The sequence below is a fragment of the Bombina bombina genome, chromosome 5 (genome assembly GCF_027579735.1).
Source record: "Bombina bombina isolate aBomBom1 chromosome 5, aBomBom1.pri, whole genome shotgun sequence".
Taxonomy (NCBI): domain Eukaryota; kingdom Metazoa; phylum Chordata; class Amphibia; order Anura; family Bombinatoridae; genus Bombina; species Bombina bombina.
The window spans coordinates 481,283,818-481,311,621 of record NC_069503.1 but is presented as its reverse complement, the minus strand read 5'-3'; the positions used below and the strand labels follow the sequence as shown (position 1 = coordinate 481,311,621).

The 27,804-nt window shown below is 42.2% G+C and overlaps 1 protein-coding gene across 1 annotated transcript in view; it reads left to right on the top strand.

Annotated features, from left to right (window-relative positions):
* Positions 1-27,804, top strand: part of LOC128660493 (uncharacterized) — a 300,304-nt gene that overhangs the window by 212,507 nt on the left and 59,993 nt on the right. The gene's annotated exons all lie outside the window — the stretch shown is intronic.

Genomic DNA, 27,804 nt, shown 5'->3' with positions numbered 1-27,804 from the left:
TCTCTCTTTGCCATTTCCTGTTGGGGAAGAGAATATCCCACAAGTAAGGATGACGCCGTGGACCGGACACACCGTTGGAGAAAGAAATTTATCAGGTAAACATAAATTCTGTTTTTTACAGAAAGATTGCTAGTCTTCCTGATATTCATTGTTTTGTACAAGCTTTGGCTCGTATAAAACCTGTTAAGTCAATCTCTCCTCCTTGGAGTTTGAATTTGGTTCTGGGGGCTCTTCAAGCTCCTCAGTTTGAACCTATGCATTCGCTGGACATTAAATTACTTTCTTGGAAAGTTTTGTTTCTTTTGGCCATCTCTTCTGCTAGAAGAGTTTCTGAATTATCTGCTCTTTCTTGTGAGTCTCCTTTTCTGATTTTTCATCAGGATAAGGCGGTGTTGCAAACTTCTTTTAAATTTTTACCTAAGGTTGTGAATTCTAACAACATTAGTAGAGAAATTGTGGTTCCTTCATTGTGTCCTAATCCTAAGAATTCTAAGGAAAAGTCGTTGCATTCTTTGGATGTAGTTAGAGCTTTGAAATATTATGTTGAAGCTACTAAGGATTTCCGAAAGACTTCTAGTCTATTTGTTATCTTTTCCGGTTCTAGGAAAGGTCAGAAGGCCTCTGCCATTTCTTTGGCATCTTGGTTGAAATCTTTAATTCATCATGCTTATGTCGAGTCGGGTAAAACTCTGCCTCAAAGGATTACAGCTCATTCTACTAGGTCAGTTTCTACTTCCTGGGCGTTTAGGAATGAAGCTTCAGTTGATCAGATTTGCAAAGCAGCCAATTGGTCTTCTTTGCATGCTTTTTCTAAATTCTACCATTTTGATGTTTTCTTCTTCTGAAGCAGTTTTTGGTAGAAAAGTACTTCAGGCAGCTGTTTCAGTTTGATTCTTCTGCTTATAATTTCAGTTTTTTTCATTATAAGATTTAAACTTTATTTTGGGTGTGGATTATTTTCAGCGGAATTGGCTGTCTTTATTTTATCCCTCCCTCTCTAGTGACTCTTGCGTGGAAGATCCACATCTTGGGTAGTCATTATCCCATACGTCACTAGCTCATGGACTCTTGCTAATTACATGAAAGAAAACATAATTTATGTAAGAACTTACCTGATAAATTCATTTCTTTCATATTAGCAAGAGTCCATGAGGCCCACCCTTTTTTGTGGTGGTTATGATTTTTTTGTATAAAGCACAATTATTCCAATTCCTTATTTTTTATGCTTTCGCACTTTTTTGTATCACCCCACTTCTTGGCTATACGTTAAACTGATTTGTGGGTGTGGTGAGGGGTGTATTTATAGGCATTTTGAGGTTTCGGAAACTTTGCCCCTCCTGGTAGGAATGTATATCCCATACGTCACTAGCTCATGGACTCTTGCTAATATGAAAGAAATGAATTTATCAGGTAAGTTCTTACATAAATTATGTTTTTCCATTATTCTCTCCAAGTATTGGTAATTCATTTATGGACAGATATAAGTTAAAGAAGCAGTTATATGAACACAATGTGATAAAGTAATGAGATCTGATTATACCTACAAGCTCAACCCATTTTATTAGGTTGTGGTTTCAAAACACAAAATCAGAGCTGTAATATACACAAATGAGCCTTAAAAAGCTAATTTTCATGCATTTTATACTCTACTGTTGATAAAAAAAAAAGCAATTGTAAACACATTAAGGGAAAACAATTTTACAGTATACTGTCCCTTTAATCATCTTGAGAAGATAATGGAGTGAAGGTGGGAAAAAAAGCTGCATGTTTCTCTGCAGGGATATTGCAAGTGTATGTTTTGCCGTTAACAGTTAGATTTATTTCTAATGGCAGTGAGAGTCCACGAATTCCATTCATAACCATGGGAAATACTTCACCTGGCCACCAAGAGGCGGCAAAGACACCCCAAGCAGAGCATTGAAATATCCCTTCCCCTACCCTCCCATCAGTAGTTTGTCTCGTTCATGGAGGTAGGCAAAGAGAGGTGCTCTGCTGAATATTATTTTTATTGTCCTTAATGGATTGTTTCCTGCAAGAGAGGGACGTTGTTTGAAAACCATTTAATCCTCTAAGAGCTTTGGTGCAGATTAGCCTCTGGAAGTCGTTATTCTGCTATCCTCCCTTTTTGGGCATGTAAGTTACACTGATTTCTTTCATGTAATTGGCAAGAGTCCATGAACTAGTGACGTATGGGATATACATTCCTACCAGGAGGGGCAAAGTTTCCCAAACCTCATAAATACGCCCACCACCACACCCACAATTCAGTTTTACAAACTTTGCTTCCCATGTAGGTGGTGAAGTAAGTTTGTGCTCAAATTTGCATATAGGTGTGGTTTTTTATTCCAGCTTAGCTGGTAAGGGGCAGGTTTTTACTTTTTTTTTTTTTTTTTTTTTTTTTTTTTAATTTTGTTTGGTTCAATTGGGTCCAAACTTCTTAGATTGGGATAGTATTCAGAGTAAAACCGCCTTTGAGAAGTTTTTTCTCTAGCATATTCCAGTAAGGCTCACACTTTTCTGAAGTATGTTTCAGATCTGTTTGTGTTGGGTACTTGTGAGGCGCGGCTGGTTACCCGTTGGGGTCTCAAGGCGCTGCTCAGACCTGTAGTTATCTGGGGTATTCATACCAGTTCCGTTTCATGAACAGCGTTTGGGGTTTTGTCCTAAACTATTCGTTGTCCCAAAGATAGAAAATCTTTTTGATTCGTCATATAAGAGTTCCTTCTTTCAGAATGGTGTTTTATATGGTCTACTCTGCCTTTTTGGTCAGTAAGCCATTATTTGTTTACAATAGATACAATAGATGCATATCTTCTGTTTTCATTCAGATTATTCTTATATTATATCATTTTTTTTGAGATTCTTTTTTTGACAAGCATTACCAATTTGTTGCTTTTCCTTCTGGTCTAGCGACAGCTCTGAAAATCTTTTTAAGGTTCTCAGTGTTTCCTTATTTGGACGATCTTGTGGTTCTGGCTCAGTCTTTTTGTTCTGCAGAATCTCATACGATTCAACTTTTGTTGTTTCTTCTAAGACATGGTTGGAGGATCTTTTTATCAAAAGATCCATAATTGCTCAGACAAGGGTCACCTTTTTTTAGGTTTCTAGATAGATTGTGTCTATGTCTAACAGACAGGAGACAATTATATTGGGTTCAGTTTGTCGGAACCTTCAGTCTCTATTTCCTTCAGTAGCTATATGCATGGAAGTTTTAGGTCTCATGGCTGCAGCATTGGATTCAATTCCCTTTGCTCATTTTCTTATCAAACCTTTGCAGTTTTTTATGCTGAATTAATGGTGCAGGGATTCTAGGATATCATTTTTAATATCTTTGAATTCCAATGTTCAACTCTCTTTGACTTGGTGATTAGATCACCATCATAGGTCTACGGGTCTCTGATTCATCCAACCTGGACCTTGATCACTACAGATGCAAGTTTAGGTTGGGAGGCTGTCTGGGGATCTCTGTCAGCACAAGGGGTTTGGAAATCTCAGGAGGCGAGATTACCATTCAATATTTTTGAACTCCGTGCATTCTCAGAGTTCGTCAGTTTTGGTTTCTTTTTGAAGAGACGTTATTGTTTTTCAGACAGACAATGTCAAAACTCAGGGTGGAACTCTCAGTCCTTAGGCTGTGAAAGAAGTATCTTGGATACTTGCTTGGGCTAAAATCCAGCTCCTGTCTATATTTCTGCGGTCCATATCCCAGGTTGAGACAATTGGGAAGCGGATTATCTCTGTCAATCAAGCTTTACATCCGGGAGAATGGTCTCTTTACCCAGATGTGTTTTTTTTCAAATTGTTCTAATGTGAGGGTTTCCAGTAATAGTTCTAATGGCATCTCATCTAAACAAGGAAACTTCCCAGGTACCTATTCAGGTCCGGGGATCCTCAGGCGGAAACAGTGTATGTATTGACACTTCCTTGGAGTTATCAATCTGCCTATATTTTGGCACCTTCTGGTTCTTCTTTTTAAGAGTGGTTTTTTTAAAATCATCTTGGAGCAATAGTTTGTGCTGCTGGTGGCTCCAGCATGACCACTCAGGTTTTGGTATATGGTTCTTGTTCGGTTGTCCAGTTGCCAACCTTGGTCACTTCCATTTAGGCCAGACCTTATATCTTAAGATTTGTTTTTTCCATCAGGAAATCAAATTGGTAAATTTGATGGTATGGAAATTAAAACGCTTAGTGCTTAGTCATAGAGGTTTCTCTGACTGCAGGTTCGTTATATTGGTGTGCACATGGATTTTTTAGAATAGGAAGGGGAGGGAGGGTAGGAGGGGTGTACACAATGAGAGAGGGAATGGGGATAGATAAATCCTATATATTTTTTTCATATTTCTTTCATGTAATTGGCAAGAGTCCAGGAGCTAGTGATGTATGGGATGTACAATCCTACCAGGAGGGGCAAAGTTTCCCAAACCTCAAAATGCCTATAAATACACCCCTCACCACACCCACAATTCAGTTTTACAAACTTTGCCTTCTATGGAGGTGGTGAAGTTTGTGCTAAGATTTCTACGTTGATATGCGCTTCTCAGAATTTTGAAGCCTGTTTCCTCTCAGAGTACAGTGAATGTCAGAGGGATGTGAAGGGAGTATCACCTATTGAATGCAATGGTTTTCCTCACGGGGATCTATTTCATAGGTTCTCTGTTATCGGTCGTAGAGATTCATCTCCTACCTCCCTTTTCAGATCGACGATATACTCTCATATTCCATTACCGCTACTGATAACTGTTTCAGTACTGGTTTGACTATCTGCTATATGTGGATGGGTGTCTTTTGGTAAGTATGTTTTCATTACTTAAGACACTCTCAGCTATGGTTTGGCGCTTTGTTTTTTATTAAGTTCTAATATATATATATATATATATATATATATATATATATAAAATGTATTTCTCTTGTAAGGTGTATCCAGTCCACGGATTCATCCTTTACTTGTGGGATATTCTCCTTCCCTACAGGAAGTGGCAAAGAGAGCACACAGCAGAGCTGTCCATATAGCTCCCCCTCTAGCTCCACCCCCCCAGTCATTCTCTTTGCCGGCTCTAAGCACTAGGGTCTCTCTACGGGAGGTTAAAGTGAATGTGGTGTTAGAATTGTAGTTTTTATTATCTTCAATCAAAAGTTTATTTTAAATGGTACCGGTTTGTACTATTTACTCTCTAGCAGAAAAGTGATGATTTCTGCCGAGAGGAAAATGATTTTAGCGTGTTGTAACTAAAATCCACTGCTGTTCCCACACAGGACTGAGGAGTACCAGAACACTTCAGTTGGGGGGAACAGTTTGCAGGGGAACTGCATTAAGGTATGTTCAGTCATTTTATTTCTAGACAAGACTGAGATAATGCTAGAAGAGACTGACAATATCCCCATGAGGGGAGGGTAAGCTATGTTCAGAGACTTAGTTTGGAATTGAATGCTTACATAACAGGGCTAATTATGCTGGTTGACACTAATTCAGGGCAATCAATTGCTTTATTAGACAAAAAGACACTTTGAAAGTACTGTTGGGTTCTTATCTGGGGTGGAGTGATTTCTTAGGCCTCACAGCTCCGGAGTAGAGTGGGAGGGGCCTAATTTCGCACCTCAGTTGCGCATTTAGAATTACGAAGTTCATGCTGCTTCATATGGAGTGTCCTGCTGCTGTTTGAGGGCCTAAAGGAAGCTATATTCCCCCAAATCGGTTCCCTAAGGGCAGGTAGGGCCACAGCAGTGCTGTGGCAAGGTGCTGTAGTGTTTTTAACCGGGTGTTGGCGTTAGGCTGCTCCGGTTTGGGCATTAAGGGGTTAATCGTTTTGCTACTTGTGGTGCAATCTTATTAAGGCTCTGGGTACATACTGTGAAAATTTCTAAAGGATTACTGCATTTTTCACTGTTTTTGTAAAATTGTGTGCCTTTTTTATCTCTTAAAGGCACAGTAACGTTTTTTCAAATTGTGTTTTTTATTTGATTAAAGTGATTTCCCAGCCTGTCTGTGTATACTATTAGTCTGTTAAACATGTCTGACACTAAGGAAAATCCTTGTTTAATGTGTTTAGAAGCCATGGTGGAATCCCCTCTCAGAATGTGTCCCACTTGTACTGATATGTCTATACACTTTAAAGATCATATTGTTGTACTTAAAAATGTGGCCCAAGATGATTCTCAGACTGAAGGTAACGAGGGTAGCCCGTCTGCCTCTCCCCAAGTTTCACAACCAGTTACGCCAGCTCAAGCGACGCCTAGTACTTCTAGTGCGTCTAACCCTTTTTCATTACAAGACCTAGCGGCAGTCATGAATAATTCTCTTGCAGCTTTCTTATCTAAACTGCCCGTGTTACCTACAAACCGTTTTTAAGAACAGATTATGAGCATTCTGACGCTTTGGTAGCTGTATCTGATATACCTTCACCACGCTCTGAAGTGGGAGCGAGGGATTTGATGTCTGAGGGAGAAGTTTCTGATTCAGGAAAGGTTCCTCCTCAGACAGATTCAGATACATTGGCTTTTAAATTTAAACTAGAACACCTCCGCGTGTTGCTCAGGGAGGTATTAGCTACTCTGGATGACTGCGACCCTTTGGTGGTCCCAGAGAAATTGTGTAAAATGGACAAGTACTGTTTACACTGATGCGTTTCCGGTCCCTAAGAGGATAGTGGATATCGTTACTAGGGAGTGGGATAGACCAGGTGTCCCTTTTGTCCCCCCTCCTGTTTTTAAGAAAATGTTCCCCATATCTGACCCCATGCGGGACTCGTGGCAGACGGTCCCTAAGGTGGAGGGGGCTGTTTCTACACTGGCTAAATGCACAACCATACCAATTGATGACAGTTGTGCTTTTAAAGACCCTATGGATAAAAAATTAGAGGGTTTACTTAAGAAAATTTTTGTTCAACAAGGTTTTCTTCTCCAACCTATTGCCTGCATTATTCCTGTAACTACTGCAGCTGCTTTCTGGTTTGAGGCGCTGGAAGACTCGCTCCAGACGGAGACCTCATATGAGGAAATTATGGATAGAATTAAGGCTCTAAAGCTAGCTAATTATTTTATCACTGACGCCGCTTTCCAAATAGCTAAGTTAGCGGCGAAAAATTCAGGTTTCGCCATTTTGGGGCGCTATGGCTAAAGTCCTGGTCGGCCGACGTGTCGTCTAAATCCAAGCTTTTGAACATTCCTTTCAAAGGAAAGACCCTCTTTGGGCCTGAATTGAAAGAGATCATTTTAGATATCACCGGGGGAAAAGGCCATGCTCTCCCTCAGGACAAGCCCTTTAAGACAAAGAACAAAGCTAATTTTCGTTCCTTTCGCAATTTCAGGAACGGCCCTGCTTCATCCTCTCCGGGTGCAAAGCAAGAGGGTAACGCTTCACTGCCCAAGGCAACCTGTAAACCTTACCAGGGCTGGAATAAGGGTAAACAGGCCAAAAAGCCCGCAGCTGTAACCAAGACAGCATGAAGGGGTAGCCCCTGATCCGGGACCGGATCTAGTAGGGGGCAGACTCTCTCTCTTCGCTCAGGCCTGGGCAAGAGATGTACACGATCCTTGGGCATTAGAGATTTTAGCCCAGGGATACCTTCTAGAATTCAAGGACTCTCCTCCAAGAGGGAGGTTCCACATTTCTCGTCTGTCTACAGATCAGACAAAGAAAGAGGCGTTTTACGCTGTGTAGAAGATCTACATACAATGGGAGTGATCCACCCAGTTCCAATTGCAGAACAAGGACTGGGGTTTTACTCAAACCTGTTTGTGGTTCCCAAAAAAGAAGGAACTTTCAGACCAATCCTGGATCTCAAAATTCTAAACAAATTCCTCAGAGTCCCATCATTCAAGATGGAGACCATTCGGACAATCTTACCAATGATCCAGGAGGGTCAATATATGACTACCGCGGATCTAAAGGATGCGTACCTGCACATTCCTATCCACAAAGATCACCAGTTTCTCAGGTTCGCCTTTCTGGACAAGTATTATCAGATTGTGGCTCTTCCTTTCGGGTTGGCCACTGCTCCCAGAATTTTCACAAAGGTGCTAGGGTCCCTCCTGGCGGTTCTAAAACCGCGGGGCATAGCAGTGGCGCCTTACCTAGACGACATCTTAATTCAAAAGAACCAAGTCTCACACGGAGATTGTATTGGCCTTTCTGAGGTCTCACGGGTGGAAGGTGAACATCAAAAAGAGTTCTCTCTCCCCCCTCACAAGAGTTCCATTCCTAGGAACCCTGATACTCGGTAGAAATGAAAATATTTCTGACGGAGGTCAGAAAGTTAAAACTCTTAACGACTTGCCCACCTCTTCATTCCATTCCTCGGCCATCTGTTGCTCATTGCATGGAGACAATCGGTCTAATGGTAGCGGCAATGGACATATAGTCCCTTTTGCTCAGATACACCTCAGACCACTGCAATTATACATGCTCAAACAGTGGAATGGGGATTATGCAGATTTGTCTCCTCAAATTCAGTTGGACCAGGAGACCAGAGATTCTCTTCTCTGGTGGTTGTCTCAGGATCACCTGTCTCAGGGAATATGTTTCCACAGACCAGAGTGGATCATTGTAATGACCGATGCCAGTCTGTTAGGCTGGGGTGCTGTCTGGGACTCCCTGAAAGCTCAGGGCTTATGGTCTCTGGAAGAAACTCTTCTCCCGATAAACATTCTGGAACGGAGGGCGATATTCAACGCTCTTCAGGCATGGCCTCAACTAGCTGCGGCCAAATTCATCAGATATCAGTCGGACAACATCACGACTGTAGCTTACATCAATCATCAGGGGGGAACAAAGAGTTCCCTAGCGATGACGGAAGTAACCAAAATAATCAGGTGGGCGGAGGATCACTCCTGCCATCTCTCAGCAATTCACATCCCAGGAGTAGACAACTGGGAGGCGGATTTTCTAAGTCGTAAGACTTTTCACCCGGAGGTATTTGCCCAGCTGACTCGGCGATGGGGCACTCCAGAGTTGGATCTGATGGCGTCCCGTCAGAACACCAAACTTCCTCTCTACGGGTCCAGGTCCCGGGATCCCAAGGCGGTATTGATAGATGCTCTAGCAGCGCCTTGGTCCTTCAATCTGGCTTATGTTTTTCCACCGTTTCCTCTTCTCCCTCGTCTGGTCGCCAGAATTAAGCAGGAGAAGGCTTCGGTGTTTCTGATAGTGCCTGCGTGGCCACGCAGGACTTGGTATGCAGACCTAGTGGACATGTCATCTGTTCCACCATGGACATTGCCAATGAGGCAGGATCTTCTAATACAGGGTCAGTTCAAGCATCCAAACCTAATTTCTCTGCGTCTGACTGCTTGGAGATTGAACGCTTAATTCTATCAAAGCGTGGTTTCTCTGAGTCAGTTATAGATACTCTGATTCAGGCTAGAAAGCCTGTCACCAGGAAAATCTACCATAAGATATGGTGGAAATATCTTTGTTGGTGTGAATCCAAGGGTTACTCATGGAGTAAGATTAGGATTCCTAGGATATTGTCTTTCCTCCAAGAATGATTGGAGAAAGGATTGTCAGCTAGTTCCTTGAAAGGACAGATATCTGCTCTGTCTATCCTTTTACACAAGCGTCTGGCAGAGCTACCAGACGTTCAAGCGTTTACTCAGGCTTTAGTCAGAATCAAGCCTGTTTAGAAACCAGTTGCTCCGCCATGTAGTCTAAATCTAGTTCTTTCAGTTCTTCAAGGGATTCCGTTTGAATCCTTACATTCCATAGAAGTTGTTATCTTGGAAAGTTTTGTTTTTGGTAGCCATCTCTTCTGCTCGAAGAGTCTCAGAATTATCTGCCTTGCAGTGTGATTCACCTTACCTGGTGTTCCACGCAGATAAGGTAGTTTTGCGTACCAAACCTGGTTTTCTTCCTAAAGTTGTTTCTAACAAGAATATTAACCAGGAAATAGTTGTTCCTTCTCTGTGTCCTAATCCTCCTTCGAAGAAGGAACGTCTGTTGCACAATCTTGATGTAGTTCGTGCTTTAAAGTTCTATTTACAAGCAATTAAGGATTTCAGACAAACATCTTCCCTGTTTGTTATCTATTCTGGTAAGAGGAGAGGTCAGAAAGAGACTGCTACCTCTTTCCTTTTGGCTGAAAAGCATCATCTGTTTGGCCTATGAGACTGCTGGCCACATGGCCAGCAGCCTTCTGAAACTGTTACTGCTCATATTACCAGAGCAGTGGCTTCCACACGGGCTTTTAAAAAATGAGGCTTCTGTTGAACAGATTTGTAAGGCAGCGACTTGGTCTAAACTGCATACTTTTTCCAAATTTTACAAATTCGATACTTTTGCTTCTTCGGAGGCTATTTTTGGGAGAACGGTTTTGCATGGAGTGGTGCCTTCCGTTTAAGGTACCTGTCTTGTTCCCTCCCTTCATCCGTGTCCTAAAGCTTTGGTATTGGTATCCCACAAGTAAAGGATGAATCCGTGGACTGGATACACCTTACAAGAGAAAACAGAATTTATGCTTACCTGATAAATTACTTTCTCTTGTGGTGTATCCAGCACCCGGCTCACCCTGGCAATTGAGTCAGGTAAAAAAATTTTTTTGTTTAAACTACAGTCACCACTGCACCCTATGTTTTCTCCTTTTTCTTCCTATCCTTTGGTTGAATGACTGGGGGGTCGAGCTAGAGGGGGAGCTATATGGACAGCTCTGCTGTGTGCTCTCTTTGCCACTTCCTGTAGGGAAGGAGAATATCCCACAAGTAAAGGATGAATCCGTTGACTGGATACACCACAAGAGAAAGTAATTTATCAGGTAAGCATAAATTCTGTTTTCTTACCTGGGGTGTAGTCTTTTTCAAATTGACTATCCTTTTAAATTCACAGGAAGAATTAAGCTTGCGAGGGTGCAAAATGCTAAAGTTTATTGCGTCATTCTTGGCGCAAAGTTACGTTCGTTGATGCAATTTCGTCATTTCCAGCATCTTAGTTGACGCTGAGTCCTTCACAAGGTTGCATCTTCTGTGACGCAAGTGTGTCATTTCCGGACGTTTTTGGCGGCAAAAAAATATTTTTCTGTTTGTGCCGTGCGTCATACTTGGCGCCAAATATTTTCTTTATTTAAGACTCCATTCCTATATGCCTTTTCTCTATGTCAGAGGGCTATGCTGTTTGCATTTTTTCCCCATTCCTGAAACTGCCATATAAGGAAATTGATAATTTTGCTTTATAGGTTTTTTCTCTTACATTTGCAAGATGTCTCAATCTGATCTTGTCTCTGAAGTCACTGTTGGAACTCTGCTGCCGGATAACGGTTCTACCAGCGCTAAGTGCATTTGTTGTATACTTGTGGCGGTTATATCTCCAGCTGTTTGTAATAGCTGTCATGATAAACTTTTACATGCAGAAAATGTATCAATCAGTAGTAGTTCATTACCTGTTGCTGTTCCTTCAACATCGAATGCACAAGATATAACTGTAAATTTAAAAGAATTTATTTCTGATTCTATACAGAAGGCTTTGTCTGCTATTCCGCCTTCTAATAAACGTAAAAGGTCTTGGTAAAACTTCTCATAAAGTTGATGAAATTTCAAATGACCGACAACATACTGAATTATCCTTCTCTGATGAGGATCTTTCTGGTTCAGAAGATCCTGCCTCAGATATTGATACTGACAAATCTTATTTGTTTAAAATGGAGTATATTCGTTCTTTATTAAAAGTATTGATTACATTGGATATGGAGGAAACTAGTCCTCTTGATATTAAAACTAGTAAACGTTTAAATTCTGTTTATAAACCTCCTGTGGTTATTCAAGGTTTTTCCAGTTCCTGATGCTATTTCTGTTATGATTTCTAAGGAATGGAATAGGCCTGGTACTTTTTTTATTCCTTGTTAAATGTTTAAAAAATTGTATCCTTTGCCAGCAGTTTCTTAAGAGTTTTGGGACAAAATCCCTAAAGTTGATGGGGTTATCTCTACTCTTGCTATACGTACTACTATTCCTACGGAAGATAGTACTTATTTTAAAGATCCTTTAGATAGAAAAATTGAATCTTATCTAAGGAAAGCCTATTTATATGCTGGTCATCTTCTCCGGCCTGCAATTTCTTTGGCGGCTGTTGCAGCTGCATCAACTTTTTGGTTGGAACATTTAGCGCAACAAGAACTGGATTCTGATTTGTCTAGCATTGTTTGCTTACTCCAACATGCTAATCATTTTATCTGTGATGCTATTTTTGATATCCTCAAAATTGATTTCAAATCTGTCTTTAGCTATTTTAGCTAGAAGAGCTTTGTGGCTTAAATCTTGGAATGCTGATATGACTTCAAAGTCCAGATTGCTATCTCTTTCTATCCATGGTAATAAGTTATTTGGTTCTCAGTTGGATTCAATAATTTCAACTGTCACTTGGGGGGGAGCGAGTTTTTTTGCCTAAGGATAAAAGACCTAAGGGTAAATCTAAAGCTTCTAACTGTTTTCGTTCCTTTCGACAAAATAAGGAACAGAAATCTAATCCTTCCCCCAAGAAATATGTTTCCAATTGGAAGCCTTCCTCAAATTGGAATAAGTCCAAGCCATTTAAGAGATTCATTCAGACCAGTTTTGGATCTAAAGATTTTGAATCGATATGTAAGAGTTCCAACTTTCAAAATGGTGACTAAGGACTATTCTGCCTTTTGTTCAGCAAGGGCATTATACAGTGGATATAAAAAGTCTACACACCTCTGTTAAAATGTCAGGTTTCTGTGATGTAAAAAAACGAGACAAAGATAAATAATTTCAGAACTTTTTCCACCTTTAATGTGACCTATAAACTGTACAACTCAATTGCAAAACAAACTGAAATCTTTTAGCTGGAGGGAAGTAGAAATAAAAAACTAAAAAAATAATGGTTGCATAAGTGTGCACACCCTTAAACTAATACTTTGTTGAAGCACCCTTTGATTTTATTACAGCACTCAGTCTTTTTGGGTATGAGTTTTTCAGCATGGCACATCTTGACTTGGCAAGATTTGCCCATTCTTCTTTGCAAAAACACTCCACGTCTGTCAGATTGTGAGGGCAGCTCTTGTGCACAGCCCACTTAAGATCACCCCACAGATTTTCGATTGGATTCAGGTCTGGGCTCTGACTGGGCCATTCCAAAATCTCATGATGATTACAGCACTATTTAAAGATTCTTGGAGGTTGAACTTCAGCTCCACAAAGCGCTGTATTAGCGAATCGCTGTAAAGTGAAGCGCTGTAAAGTGAGGTATACCTGTATATCTAATGCCTTGGAAATTCTTTTGTACCCTTCTCCTGACTAATACCTTTTAACAATGAGATCCCTCTGATGCTTTGGAAGCTCTCTGCGAACCATGGGTTTTGCTGTAGGTTGCAACTAAGAAAATGTCAGGGAAGACCTACTAGAACAGCTGAACTTTATTTGGGGTTAATCAGAGGCATTTTACATAATGGCAGCTGTGTACTGACTCCTATTTAACATGATTTTGAATGTGATTGCTCAAATCTAAACAAAGCTACATCCCCAGTAATAAGAGGGTGTGCACACTTATGCAACCATATTTTTTATTTTTACTTCCCTCCACCTATAAGTTTGTTTGTTTTTCAATCAATTTGTACAGCTTATAGGTCACATTAAAGGTGGAAAAAGTTCTGAAATTATTTATCTTGGTCTCATTTTTTACATCACAGAAACATGATATTTTAACAGGGGTGTGTAGACTTTTTATATCCACTGTATGTCCACAATAGACTTACAGGATGCATATCTTCATATTCCGATTCATCCAGATCACTTTCAGTTCCTGAGATTCTCTTTTCTAGACAAGCATTACCAATTTGTTGCTCTTCCCTTTGGCCTAGCGACAGCTCCAAGAATCTTTTCAAAGGTTCTCGGTGCCCTACTCTCTGTAATCGGAGAGTGGGGTATTGCGGTGTTTCCTTATTTGGACGATATCTTGGTACGTGCTCAGTCTTTACGTTCTGCAGAATCTCATACGAATCAACTTGTGTTGTTTCTTCAGACATTGGAGGATCAATTTACCAAAAAGTTTTTTGATTCCTCAGACAAGGGTAACCTTTTTAGGTTTCAAGATAGATTCAGTGTCCATTACTCTGTCCTTAACAGACGAGAGACATTAAAAATTGGTTTGTCCCCTTCTTTCCCCATCCCTCTACCTTATTTCTAGACTCTTTCCCTTCTTTCTTTTTCTAGATTGAGAGACCATAGAGTCTCCTTCGTATAAGATATATGGTATCATGATGGTCTATTGTTGCCCTCTGAGTTTTTGGTACCGATCGGAACAGAGTTTTCTATCCTTTAACTGTGCACGTTTATGCTGTAATGGGGGCAGTTTGTGCCCTCATATTAATTTATTTTTTTCTTCTTCTTTGTATTGATAACAACTTCAATAAAGCTTTTTTGAAAATAAATTTAAAAAAAAAAATGGTTTCAGCTTGTCGGAACCTTCAGTCTCAATCATTCCCTTCAGTAGCTATGTGCATGGAAGTTTTAGGTCTCATGACTGCAGCATCGGACGCGATCCCCTTTGCTTGTTTTCATGAGACCTCTCCAGCTTTGTATGCTGAACCATTGGTGCAGGGATTATACAAGAATATCACAATTAATATCCTTAAATCCCAATGTTCAACTCTCTCTGCCTTGGTGGTTAGATCTCCATCGTATGATTCTAGGGGCCTCTCGTTTGTCCAACCTGGACTGTAATCACAACAGATGCAAGTCTTTCAGGTTGGGGGGCTGTTTGGGGATCTCTGACAGCGCAAGGGGTTTGGAAATCTCAAGAGGCGAGATTACCAATACATATTTTGGAACTCCGTGCGTTTCTCAGGGCTCTTCAGTTTTGGCCTCTGTTGAAGAGAGAACCGTTCATTTGTTTTCTGACAGACCATATCACAACTGTGGCTTATGTCAATCATCAGGGTGAAACTCAGTCCTCAAGCTATGAAAGAAGTATCTTGAATACTTGCTTGGGCAGAATCCAGCTCCTGTCTAATTTCTGCGGTTCATATCACAGGTATAGACAATTGGGCAGCGGATTACCTCAGTCGTCAGACTTTACATCCAGGGGAGTGGTCTCTCCACCCAGAGGTTTTTTCTCAAGTTGTTCAGATGTGGGGTTTTCCAGAATTAGATCTGATGGCATCTCATCTAAACAACAAACTTTCCAGGTACCTGTCCCGGTCCAGGGATCCTCAGGCGGAAGCAGTGGATGCGTTGACACTTCCTTGGTGTTATCCTGCTTATATTTTCCCGGCTCTAGTTCTTCTGCCAAGAGTGATCTCCAAAATCATAATGGAGCAATCATTTGTGCTGCTTTTGGCTCCAGCATGGCCTCACAGGTTTTGGTATGCAGATCTTGTCCGGATATCTAGTTGCCAACCTTGGCCACTTCCATTAAGGCCAAAACCTTCTATCTCAAGTCCCGTTTTTTCATCAGGATCTCAAATCATTAAATTTGAAGGTATGGAGATTGAACGCTTAGTTCTTTGTCATAGATAATACTATGTTACAAGCTCGTAAATCTGTTTCTAGAAAGATTTATTATCGAGTTTGGAAGACTTACATTTCATGGTGTTCTCATAAATTTTCTTGGCATTCTTCTAGAATTCCTATAATTTTACAGTTTCTTCAGGATTGTTTGGATAAAGGTTTGTCTGCAAGTTCCTTGAAAGGACAAATCTTAACTCTTTCTGTTTTATTCCAGAGAAAAATTTCTAAGCTTCCTGATATTCATTGTTTTGTACAGGCTTTGGTTCGTATCAAGCCTGTCATTAAATCAATGGCTGACGCTGGGGACAGTTCAGGATATTTTTTATTAGGGGCCGATACATGGCGGATTATTTGATGCGACCATCAGTGGTTCAGTTTGACAAGTTGTTTAAGCCCACGATGGGCGGGGCTTAGCGTTATTCGCGCGCTTTGACAGCACAGTTTCCTATTGCGGTCCTGGTTGCCAGCATCTCCGCACGGCTCCTAAGTCTGCTTGTAGGTATATTTACAAGCAACTTTAGGTGCGCCGTGCTTGCAGTGTTTAGACTGGTCGCGGGGGCATTTAGGAGCTGCTGCAGTGAGGTGACTTGAATATTAACAATGATATAATTTCGAAAATTATCCCAAGAGCCAACGTACAGGGGATGTGAAATTTTGCTCTACCTTATATATATATATCTATATATCTATATCAGTCAGAACTGTTTTTTGCATTTATACAGTACGCACTAGATATTTTATTATTGTATATTCTTTTACACTGATAGTTTCTGATTGTGTATAAGTGACTTGACCACGTTTGCTCTTGCATCTGCTACCATTGATGACATTGAGCAAAATACATGTCCCATTTGTTTAGATGCCGTTGTGGAACCCCCTGTTACTCTTTGTGACACTTGTATTGAGAGAGCCTTACAATGTAAAGAAAAAATATTTTCTAATAAAGATATGTCTGGAGAATGTTTTCAGACCAATGAGATTCAGGGTATGCCACTACTTTCTCCCCAAGCGTCACATCCTTTAACGCCCGCTCAAACGGCGCCATGTTTCTCAACGGCGTCTGCTGCTTTCACTTTGCAGGATATGGCTGCAGTTATGTCATCCATTCTCACAGAAGTTTTATCTAAGTTGCCAGTGTTACAGGGCAAACGCAGCAGGTCAGAGACCCATGTGGTTCCTGCGACTTCTGATGCCTTGATGGCTATCTCCGGTGTACCCTCCCAGGGATCCGATTTGGGGGGTAGGGAGGCCCTCTCTGAGGGGGAACTGTCTGACTCGGGAAGTGCATTACCTCAGACAGATTTGGACGTCATGTCCTTCAGATTTAAACTGGAACACCTCCGTCTGTTGCTACGGGAGGTTTTGATGACTGGACGACTGTGACTCTATTGTGGTCCCTCCAGAAAAATTGTGTAAAATGGACAAGTATTTAGAAGTTCCATCTTATTCTGACGTTTTTCCAGTTCCTAAGAGAATTTCGGAAATTACTAGGGAGTGGGAAAGACCGGGTATCCCTTTCTCACCTTCTCCTATTTTTAAGAAAATGTACCCTATACCTGACACCGTTCGGGACTCTTGGCAAACGATCCCTAAGGTGGAGGGAGCTATTTCTACTCTGGCTAAGCGTACGACTATCCCTATTGAGGACAGTTGTGCTTTCAAAGACCCTATGGATAAAAAGCTGAAGGGTCTTCAAGGGTTTCTATTACAACCGACGGCCTGCATTGTACCAATCACAACTGCGGCTGTCTTTTGGTTTGACGCCTTAGAGTCTCTTAAGACTGAGACTTCTTTAGAGGAAATAATGGATAGCGTTAAGGCTCTTAAGCTGGCTAATTCTTTTGTTACGGATGCCGCCTTTCAGATCGCCAAATTGGCGGTTAAGAATGCAGGATTTTCCATTCTAGCGCGCAGAGCCTTATGGTTAAAATCTTGGTCTGCGGATGTGTCTTCTAAATCCAAACTTTTGGCTATTCCTTTCAAGGGTGAGACTCTATTTGGGCCTGACTTGAAAGAGATCATTTCTGACATTACGGGAGGTAAGAGTCACCTCCTATCTCAGGATAAGACATCTAAGCAGAGGGGTGGACAGAGTAATTTTTGTTCCTTTCGACATTTCAAGGGAATCCCCTCTTCCACTAAACAGGAAGGGAATTTTGCTCAAGCCAGGCTTGGAACAAGGGTAAACAACCCAAGAAGCCTGCTGCTGCCCCCAAGACAGCATGATGGGGCGGCCCCCTATCCGGGACCGGATCTAGTAGGGGGCAGACTTTCTCTTTTTGTCCAGGCTTGGATAAGAGACGTTCAGGATCCTTGGACACTAGAAATCGTGTCTCAGGGGTATCAGTTGGAGTTCAAAAATTCTTTCCCAAGGGGAAGGTTTCTTCTTTCAGGATTGTCTGTCTGTAGACCAGATAAAGAGGCGTTCTTGCGTAGTATAGAAGACCTCTCCACCATGGGAGTAATTTGCCCCGTTCCAATTCAGGGGCAGGGGTTTTACTCAAATCTTTTTGTGGTTCCCAAAAAAGAGGGAACGTTCCTACCCATTTTAGATCTCAAGAGTCTAAATAAGTTTCTCAGAGTCCCATCCTTCAAGATGGAGGCTATTCAGACAATTCTTCCATTGATCCAGGAGGGTCAATATATGACTACCGTGGACTTAAAGGATGCATATCTTCATATTCCTATCCACAAAGATCACCAGTTCCTAAGGTTTGCCTTCCTGGACAAAAAATTTCAGTTTTTGGCTCTTCCTTTCGGGTTGTCCACGGAACCCAGGATCTTCACGAAGGTTCTAAGGTGTCTGCTAGCGGTTCTCAGACCGCAGGGCATTGCGGTGGCGCCTTATCTTGACGATATTCTAATCCAGGCGTCATTGTACCAATTGACAGTCTCATACCGACATGGTTATGCCCTTTCTAAGGACTCATGGGTGGAAGGTGAATCTAGATAAGAGTAAACTAATTCCACAGACAAGGGTTCCTTTCCATGAAAATCTTCTTGACGTAAGTCAGTAAGTTAAAGATTCTGAATACATGCTGAGCCCTTCAGTCCAATCCTCGGCCATCAATGGCTCAGTGCATGGAGGTAATTGGATTGATGGTGTCGGCAATGGACATCATTCCGTTTGCTCGTTTTCTTCTCAGATCTCTACAACTGAGCATGCTCCGACAGTGGAATGGAGATTATGCAGATTTGTCTCCTCAGATCGACCTGGATCAGGAGACAAAAGACTCTTTGGTGGTTGTCGCTGGATCATCTGTCCCAAGGGACGTGCTTCCGCAGACCTTCATGGGTGATAGTGTCAACGGATGCCAGTCTACTAGAATGGGGTGCAGTCTGGAATTCCCTGAAGGCTCAGGGTGTGTGGACTCGGTCGGAGTCTCTACTTCCCATCAATATTCTGGAGTTCCTTCCCTCAGTGTAAGAGAAATAAATTGGACATCAGAGTAATTTTATTTCCTTTCGAATTTTCTAGGAAAATCCTCCACTCCCTCTTGGAGCAGTCCAAACCTTCTTGGAGACTCAATCAGTCTTGAAATAAGGGAATGCAATTCAAAAAGCCTGTTGAATCAAAGGCAGCAAGAAGAGCCTGCCTCTGATCCGGGACTGGATCTTGTGGGGGGGGCAGGCATTCCTTCTTTGTTCAGCTTACAGGGAGTGCAGAATTATTAGGCAAATGAGTATTTTGACCACATCATCCTCTTTATGCATGTTGTCTTACTCCAAGCTGTATAGGCTCGAAAGCCTACTACCAATTAAGCATATTAGGTGATGTGCATCTCTGTAATGATAAGGGGTGTGGTCTAATGACATCAACACCCTATATCAGGTGTGCATAATTATTAGGCAACTTCCTTTCCTTTGGCAAAATGGGTCAAAAGGAGGACTTGACAGGCTCAGAAAAGTCAAAAATAGTGAGATATCTTGCAGAGGGATGCAGCACTCTTAAAATTGCAAAGCTTCTGAAGCGTGATCATCGAACAATCAAGCGTTTCATTCAAAATAGTCAACAGGGTCGCAAGAAGCGTGTGGAAAAACCAAGGCGCAAAATAACTGCCCATGAACTGAGAAAAGTCAAGCGTGCAGCTGCCAAGATGCCACTTGCCACCAGTTTGGCCATATTTCAGAGCTGCAACATCACTGGAGTGCCCAAAAGCACAAGGTGTGCAATACTCAGAGACATGGCCAAGGTAAGAAAGGCTGAAAGACGACCACCACTGAACAAGACACACAAGCTGAAACGTCAAGACTGGGCCAAGAAATATCTCAAGACTGATTTTTCTAAGGTTTTATGGACTGATGAAATGAGAGTGAGTCTTGATGGGCCAGATAGATGGGCCCATGGCTGGATTGGTAAAGGGCAGAGAGCTCCAGTCCGACTCAGACGCCAGCAAGGTGGAGGTGGAGTACTGGTTTGGGCTGGTATCATCAAAGATGAGCTTGTGGGGCCTTTTCGGGTTGAGGATGGAGTCAAGCTCAACTCCCAGTCCTACTGCCAGTTTCTGGAAGACACCTTCTTCAAGCAGTGGTACAGGAAGAAGTCTGCATCCTTCAAGAAAAACATGATTTTCATGCAGGACAATGCTCCATCACACGCGTCCAAGTACTCCACAGCGTGGCTGGCAAGAAAGGGTATAAAAGAAGAAAATCTAATGACATGGCCTCCTTGTTCACCTGATCTGAACCCCATTGAGAACCTGTGGTCCATCAAATGTGAGATTTACAAGGAGGGAAAACAGTACACCTCTCTGAACAGTGTCTGGGAGGCTGTGGTTGCTGCTGCACGCAATGTTGATGGTGAACAGATCAAAACACTGACCGAATCCATGGATGGCAGGCTTTTGAGTGTCCTTGCAAAGAAAGGTGGCTATATTGGTCACTGATTTGTTTTTGTTTTGTTTTTGAATGTCAGAAATGTATATTTGTGAATGTTGAGATGTTATATTGGTTTCACTGGTAAAAATAAATAATTGAAATGGGTATATATTTGTTTTTTGTTAAGTTGCCTAATAATTATGCACAGTAATAGTCACCTGCACACACAGATATCCCCCTAAAATAGCTATAACTAAAAACAAACTAAAAACTACTTCCAAAACTATTCAGCTTTGATATTAATGAGTTTTTTGGGTTCATTGAGAACATGGTGGTTGTTCAATAATAAAATTAATCCTCAAAAATACAACTTGCCTAATAATTCTGCACTCCCTGTAGTTTCGAGATACAATCTGGATTTTAAGATCTTTCCTCCCAGTGGGAGGTTCTTCCTTCAAGATCTTCTGCAGACCAGGCAGAAGGAGAGGCGTTCTTACACTTGTATGGAACTTCTCCGACCTGGGAGTGATGGTTTGTTCCAAAGCATAAACGAGATCTGGGTTTCTATTCCGTTTTGTTCGGGGTTCCCGAAAGGGAACTGTCAGACTAATATTATTCATAAGTCTAATCAAGATGGAAATTATTTGTTCCATTTTTCCTTGGGCTCACGAGGGTCAATTCATGAGAACAGTGGAATTAGAGGACGCTTAACTACATATTCCTATTCACAAGGATTATTACAAGTTTAAAAAGTTTGCCTTTCTAGTCAAACACTTACAAAACTCTTCCCTTCGGTCTTACTACAGCTCCCAGAAAATTTTTCAAAGGTTTTGGGTTCGCTGTTGGCGGTGCTTCGGTTACGGGGCATTGCAGTGACGCTCTATCTGGACGACATCCTGGTCCAGGCTTCTTCCTTCATGCGACCTCTTGGTTGGAAGGTAAATTTGGAAAAGAGCTACTTAGTTCCAAACACAAAGGTATCTTTCTTGGGAACATTAGATTCCCTATCAGTGTAGTTTTTTCTGACAGGAAATCAAGGCATCAGCCCGTTAGTTTTCTCCTCCGACCTCTGCAGTTCAACATGTTCAATCAATGGGGGAGATAAGGGATTCTCTTCATTGTTCTAAGGGGACCAATGTTTAGCATGTTGGTTTTGTACTTGAAAGGTCAAGGGTTTGAATCCAACCCCAGGTGCAACTCTTAACAGACGCCAGCCTTCTAGGATGGGGAGCAGGCTGGGGATCTCTAAAAGCTCAGTGTTTGGACTTAGTCAGAGTCTGTTTTTCCTATTAATATTCTAGAGCTGAGAGCAATCTTCAATGCTCTTCTGGCCTGGCCCCAGTTAGAATCGGTCCAGTTTATCAGGTTTCCCCGCCCGTCTTTTTTCTGTGGGGTGCCTGTTATTTTTATTCTTCTGGCACCTTTCCACCCTGATATTTATTCTTCTGTTCCTTGTTCCTTGGCAGAATGACGGGGGAAGTGGGAGAGGTATTTAAGCCTTTGGCTGGGGTGTCTGCCGCCTCCTGGTGGCCAGGTTCTGAATTCCCAAAAGTAATGAATGCAGCTGTAGTCTCTTTCCATCTGAAGAAAAGCAAATTATCAGGTAAGCTTAATTTAAGTTTTCTCTTGTTAAGTGTGTTCAGTCCACGGGTCATCCATTACTTATGGGATATATTCTCCTTCCCAACAGGAAGTTGCAAGAAGATCACCCAAGCAGAGCTGCTATATAGCTCCTCCCCTCACATGTCATACCCCAGTCGCGAGAGGAGTTGGAGTTTTTACTTAATTATTCTTCAATCAAAAGTTTATTTTAAATGGCACCGGAGTGTGCTGTTTTTCTATCTCAGGCAGTATTTGGAAGAAGAATCTGCCTGCGTTCTCTATGATCTTAACAGGCGTAACTAAGATCCACTGGCTGTTCTCGACATTCTGAGGAGTGGGGTAACTTCAGAAAATGGGAATAGCATGCGGGGTCCCCCGCAAATGAGGTATGTGCAGTACAATATTTTCTGGGAATGGAATTGACTAAGAAAACACTGCTGTTACTCATATGATGTAAGTACAGCCTTAAATGCAGTAGTAGCGACTGGTATCAGGCTGATAAATGTATGCGCAGTTGAGTTATTTTCTAGAGACTAGAATTTGACTGAGAAAATACTGTTAATACTGAAATAATGCTTAAGCCTTATCTGCAGTAGAAGCGACTGGTAGCAGGCTTAGTGATAACTTTGCATGACATTGAAAAAGTTTGTTTTTAAAACGTTTACTGGCATGTTATTCGTTTTGTTAGGTACTTTAGTGATAAATCCTTTTTGGGCATGATTTTTTTCCACATGGCTAACGTATTTTTCTGCATAGAAACAGTTATATCAGGTCTCCCACTGTTGTAATATGAGTGGGAGGGGCCTTTTTTTAGCGCCTTGTTGCGCAGTTAAAATTCTAGCACAGTCTTCCTGCTTCTTCCTCCTTGATCCAGGACGTCTCTAGAGAGCTCAGGGATCTTCAAAATTCGTTTTTGAGGGAGGTAATCAGTCACGGCAGACCTGTGACAGTGTGACTGTGATAAAAGCGTTAAATCTTAATTTGATATCCGTTTTTGGGTATTGAGGGGTTAATCATCCTTTTGCTAATGTGTGCAATCCTCTGCTAATTAATACATTTACCGTTAAGAATTGTTGACTATAACTGAATTAGTTCTTTGTTAATTCAACTGTGTTTTTTAAAAGTGCTGCAGCGTTTTTTTATATTGCTTGTAAACTTATTGAAAGTAATTTCCAAGCTTGCTAGCTTCATTGCTAGTCTGTTTAAACATGTCTGATACAGAGGAATCTGCTTGTTCATTATGTTCAAAAGCCGATGTGGAGCCCAATAGAAATATGTGTACCAATTGTATTGATATTACTTTGAATAAAAGTCAATCTGTACCGATAAAGAAATTATCACCAGACAACGAGGGGGAAGTTATGCCGTCTAACTCTCCTCACATGTCAGTACCTTCGTCTCCCGCTCAGGAGGTGCGTGAGATTGAGGCGCCAAGTACATCAAGGCACTTACAAATCAGTTTACATGATATGGCTAATGTTATGAAAAGTATTATACAATATGCCCAAGTTAAGAGGCAAGCGCGCGATAGCTCTGGGTTAAGGACAGAGCGCGCCGATGACACGAGAGCCATGTCTGATACTGCGTCACAATTTGCAGAACATGAGGACGGAGAGCTTCATTCTGTGGGTGACGGTTCTGATTCGGGGAGACCGGATTCAGAAATTTTAAATTTAAGCTTGAGAACCTCCGCGTGTTGCTAGGGGAGGTGTTGGCGGCTCTGAATGATTGTGACACGGTGGCAATCCCAGAGAAATTATGTAGGCTGGATAAATACTATGCGGTACCGGTGTGTACTGACGTTTTTCCTATACCAAAAAGGCTTACAGAAATTATTAGCAAGGAGTGGGATAGACCTGGTGTGCCCTCTTCCCCTCCTCCGATATTTAGAAAAATGTTCCCTATAAACGCCGCCACACGAGACTTATGGCAGACGGTCCCTAAGGTGGAGGGAGCAGTTTCTACTTTAGCCAAACGTGCCACTATCCCGGTGGAGGATAGTTGTGCTTTCTCAGATCCAATGGATAAAAAATTAGAGGGTTATCTTAAGAAAATGTTTCTTCAACAAGGTTTTATATTACAGCCTCTTGCATGCGTTGCGCCTGTCACTGCTGCAGCGGCATTCTAGTTTGAGTCTCTGGAAGAGGCGATTCGCACAGCACCATTGGATGAGACTTTGAGCAAGCTTAGAACGCTTAAGCTAGCTAATGCGTTTGTTTCGGATGCCGTAGTACATTTAACCAAACTTACGGCTAAGAATTCCGGATTCGCCATACAGGCGCGCAGAGCGCTATGGCTTAAATCCTGGTCAGCAGATGTAACTTCTAAATCTAAACTACTGAATATTCCTTTCAAAGGGCAGACCTTATTCGGGCCCGGCTTGAAGGAAATTATTGCTGACATTACTGGAGGTAAGGGCCACACCCTTACTCAGGACAGGGCCAAATCAAAGGCCAAACAGTCTAATTTTCGTGCCTTTCGTAATTTCAAGGCAGGAGCAGCATCAACTTCCTCCGCTCCAAAACAGGAAGTAACTACTGCTCGTTACAGACAAGGTTGGAAAGGCAACCAGTCATGGAACAAGGGCAAGCAGGCCAGAAAGCCTACTTCCGCCCCTAAGACAGCATGAAGACAGGGCCCCCTTTCCGGAGACTGATCTAGTGGGGGGCAGACTTTCTCTCTTTGCCCAGGCTTGGGCAAGAGATGTACAGGATCCCTGGACGTTGGAGATTATATCTCAGGGATACCTTCTGGATTTCAAAACTTCTCCTCCACAAGGGAGGTTTCATCTGTCAAGGTTATCAACAAACCTAGTAAAGAAAGAGGCATTTCTACAATGTGTACAAGACCTCTTAGTGATGGGAGTGATCCACCTAGTTCTGCAAACGGAACAAGGGCAAGGGTTTTACTCAAATCTGTTTGTGGTTCCCAAAAAAGAGGGAACCTTCAGACCAATCTTAGACTTAAAAATCTTAAATTCCTAAGGGTTCCATCGTTCAAGATGGAAACCATTCGGACCATCCTACCCATGATCCAAGAGGGTCAATATATGACCACAGTGGACTTAAAGGATGCCTACCTTCACATACCGATTCACAAAGATCATTATCGGTACCTAAGATTTGCCTTTCTAGACAGGCATTACCAGTTTGTAGCTCTTCCCTTCGGGTTAGCTACGGCTCCGAGAATTTTTACAAAGATTCTGGGTTCGCTTCTGGCGGTACTAAGACCGCGAAGCATTGCGGTGGCTCCGTACGTAGACGACATTCTGATACAAGCGTCAATTTTCAAAATGCAAAGTCTCATACAGAGGTAGTTCTAGCATTTCTGAGGTCGCATGGGTGGAAAGTGAACATGGAAAAGAGTTCTCTACTCACAAGGGTCCCTTTCCTAGGGACTCTTATAGATTCTGTAGAGATGAAGATTTACCTGACGGAGTCCAGGTTATCAAGAATTCTAAATGCTTGCCGTGTCCTTCATTCCATTCCAAGCCCATCAGTAGCTCAGTGCATGGAAGTAATCGGCTTAATGGTCGCGGCAATGGACATAGTGCCATTTGCGCGCCTGCATCTCAGACCGCTGCAATTATGCATGCTAAGTCAGTGGAATGGGGATTACTCAGATCTGTCCCCTTTACTGTATCTGGACCAAGAGACCAGGGATTCTCTTCTCTGGTGGTTGTCTCGGGTTCATCTGTCCAAAGGAATGACCTTTCGCAGACCAGATTGGACGATTGTAACAACAGATGCCAGCTTACTAGGCTGGGGCGCAGTCTGGAAATCCCTAAAGGCTCAGGGATCGTGGACTCAGGACGAGAAACTCCTTCCAATAAACATTCTGGAATTAAGAGCAATATTCAATGCTCTCCTAGCTTGGCCTCAGTTAGCAGCATTGAGGTTCATCAGGTTTCAGTCGGACAACATCACGACTGTAGCTTACATCAATCATCAAGGAGGAACCAGGAGTTCCCTAGCGATGTTAGAAGTCTCAAAGATAATTCGCTGGGCAGAGTCTCACTCTTGCCACCTGTCAGCGATCTACATCCCAGGCGCGGAGAACTGGGAGGCGGACTTTCTAAGTCGCCAGACTTTTCATCCGGGGGAGTGGGAACTTCATCCGGAGATATTTGCTCAACTAATTCTTCGTTGGGGCAAACCGGAACTGGATCTCATGGCATCTCGCCAGAATGCCAAGCTTCCGTGCTACGGATCCAGGGACCCGGGAGCGGTGCTGATAGATGCACTAGCAGCCCCTTGGGTTTTCAACATGGCTTATGTGTTTCCACCTTTTCCGTTACTGCCTCGACTGATTGCCAAGATCAAACAGTAGAGAGCATCGGTGATTCTGATAGCGCCTGCGTGGCCACGCAGGACCTGGTATGCAGACCTAGTGGACATGTCGTCCTGTCCACCATGGTCTCTGCCTCTGAGGCAGGACCTTCTAATTCAGGGTCCTTTCAACCATCCAAACCTAATTTCTCTGAGGCTGACTGCGTGGAGATTGAACGCTTGATTCTATCGAAGCGTGGTTTCTCGGAGTCGGTTATTGATACATTAATACAGGCTCGGAAACCTGTGACCAGAAAAATTTACCATAAGATATGGCGTAAATATTTATATTGGTGTGAATCCAAGAGTTACTCATGGAGTAAGGTTAAGATTCCTAGGATATTGTCTTTTCTACAAGAGGGTTTAGAAAAGGGTTTATCCGCTAGTTCGATAAATGGACAGATTTCTGCTCTGTCTATTCTTTTACACAAGCGTCTGGCAGAGAATCCAGACGTCCAGGCTTTTTGTCAGGCTTTGGCCAGGATTAAGCCTGTGTTTAAGACTGTTGCTCCTCCGTGGAGCTTAAACTTGGTTCTTAAAGTTCTTCAGGGTGTTCCGTTTGAACCCCTTCATTCCATTGATATTAAGCTTTTATCTTGGAAAGTTCTGTTTTTGATGGCTATTTCCTCGGCTCGAAGAGTCTCTGAGTTATCTGCCTTACATTGTGATTCTCCTTATCTGATCTTTCATTCAGACAAGGTAGTCCTGCGTACTAAACCTGGGTTTTTACCTAAGGTTGTTTCTAACAGGAATATCAATCAAGAGATTGTTGTTCCATCATTATGTCCTAATCCTTCTTCAAAGAAGGAACGTCTTTTGCATAATCTAGACGTGGTCCGTGCCCTGAAGTTCTACTTACAGGCAACTAAAGATTTTCGGCAAACTTCTTCTCTGTCGTTTACTCTGGACAGATGAGAGGTCAAAAGGCTTCGGCTACACCTCTCTCTTTTTGGCTTCGTAGCTTAATACGTTTAGCCTATGAGACTGCTGGACAGCAGCCTCCTGAAAGAATTACAGCTCATACCACTAGAGCTGTGGCTTCCACCTGGGCCTTTAAGAATGAGGCCTCTGTTGAACAGATTTGCAAGGCTGCAACTTGGTCTTCACTTCATACTTTTTCCAAATTTTACAAATTTGACACTTTTGCTTCTTCGGAGGCTGTTTTTGGGAGAAAGGTTCTACAGGCAGTGGTTCCTTTTGTTTAATGTTCCTGCCTTGTCCCTCCCATCATCCGTGTACTTTAGCTTTGGTATTGGTATCCCATAAGTAATGGATGACCCGTGGACTGAACACACTTAACAAGAGAAAACATAATTTATGCTTACCTGATAAATTTATTTCTCTTGTAGTGTGTTCAGTCCACGGCCCGTCCTGTCTTTTTTGAGGCAGGTTCTAAATTTTAAATTATAACTCCAGTCACCACTGCACCCTATAGTTTCTCCTTTCTCGTCTTGTTTCGGTCGAATGACTGGATATGACATGTGAGGGGAGGAGCTATATAGCAGCTCTGCTTGGGTGATCCTCTTGCAACTTCCTGTTGGGAAGGAGAATATATCCCATAAGTAATGGATGACCTGTGGACTGAACACACTACAAGAGAAATAAATTT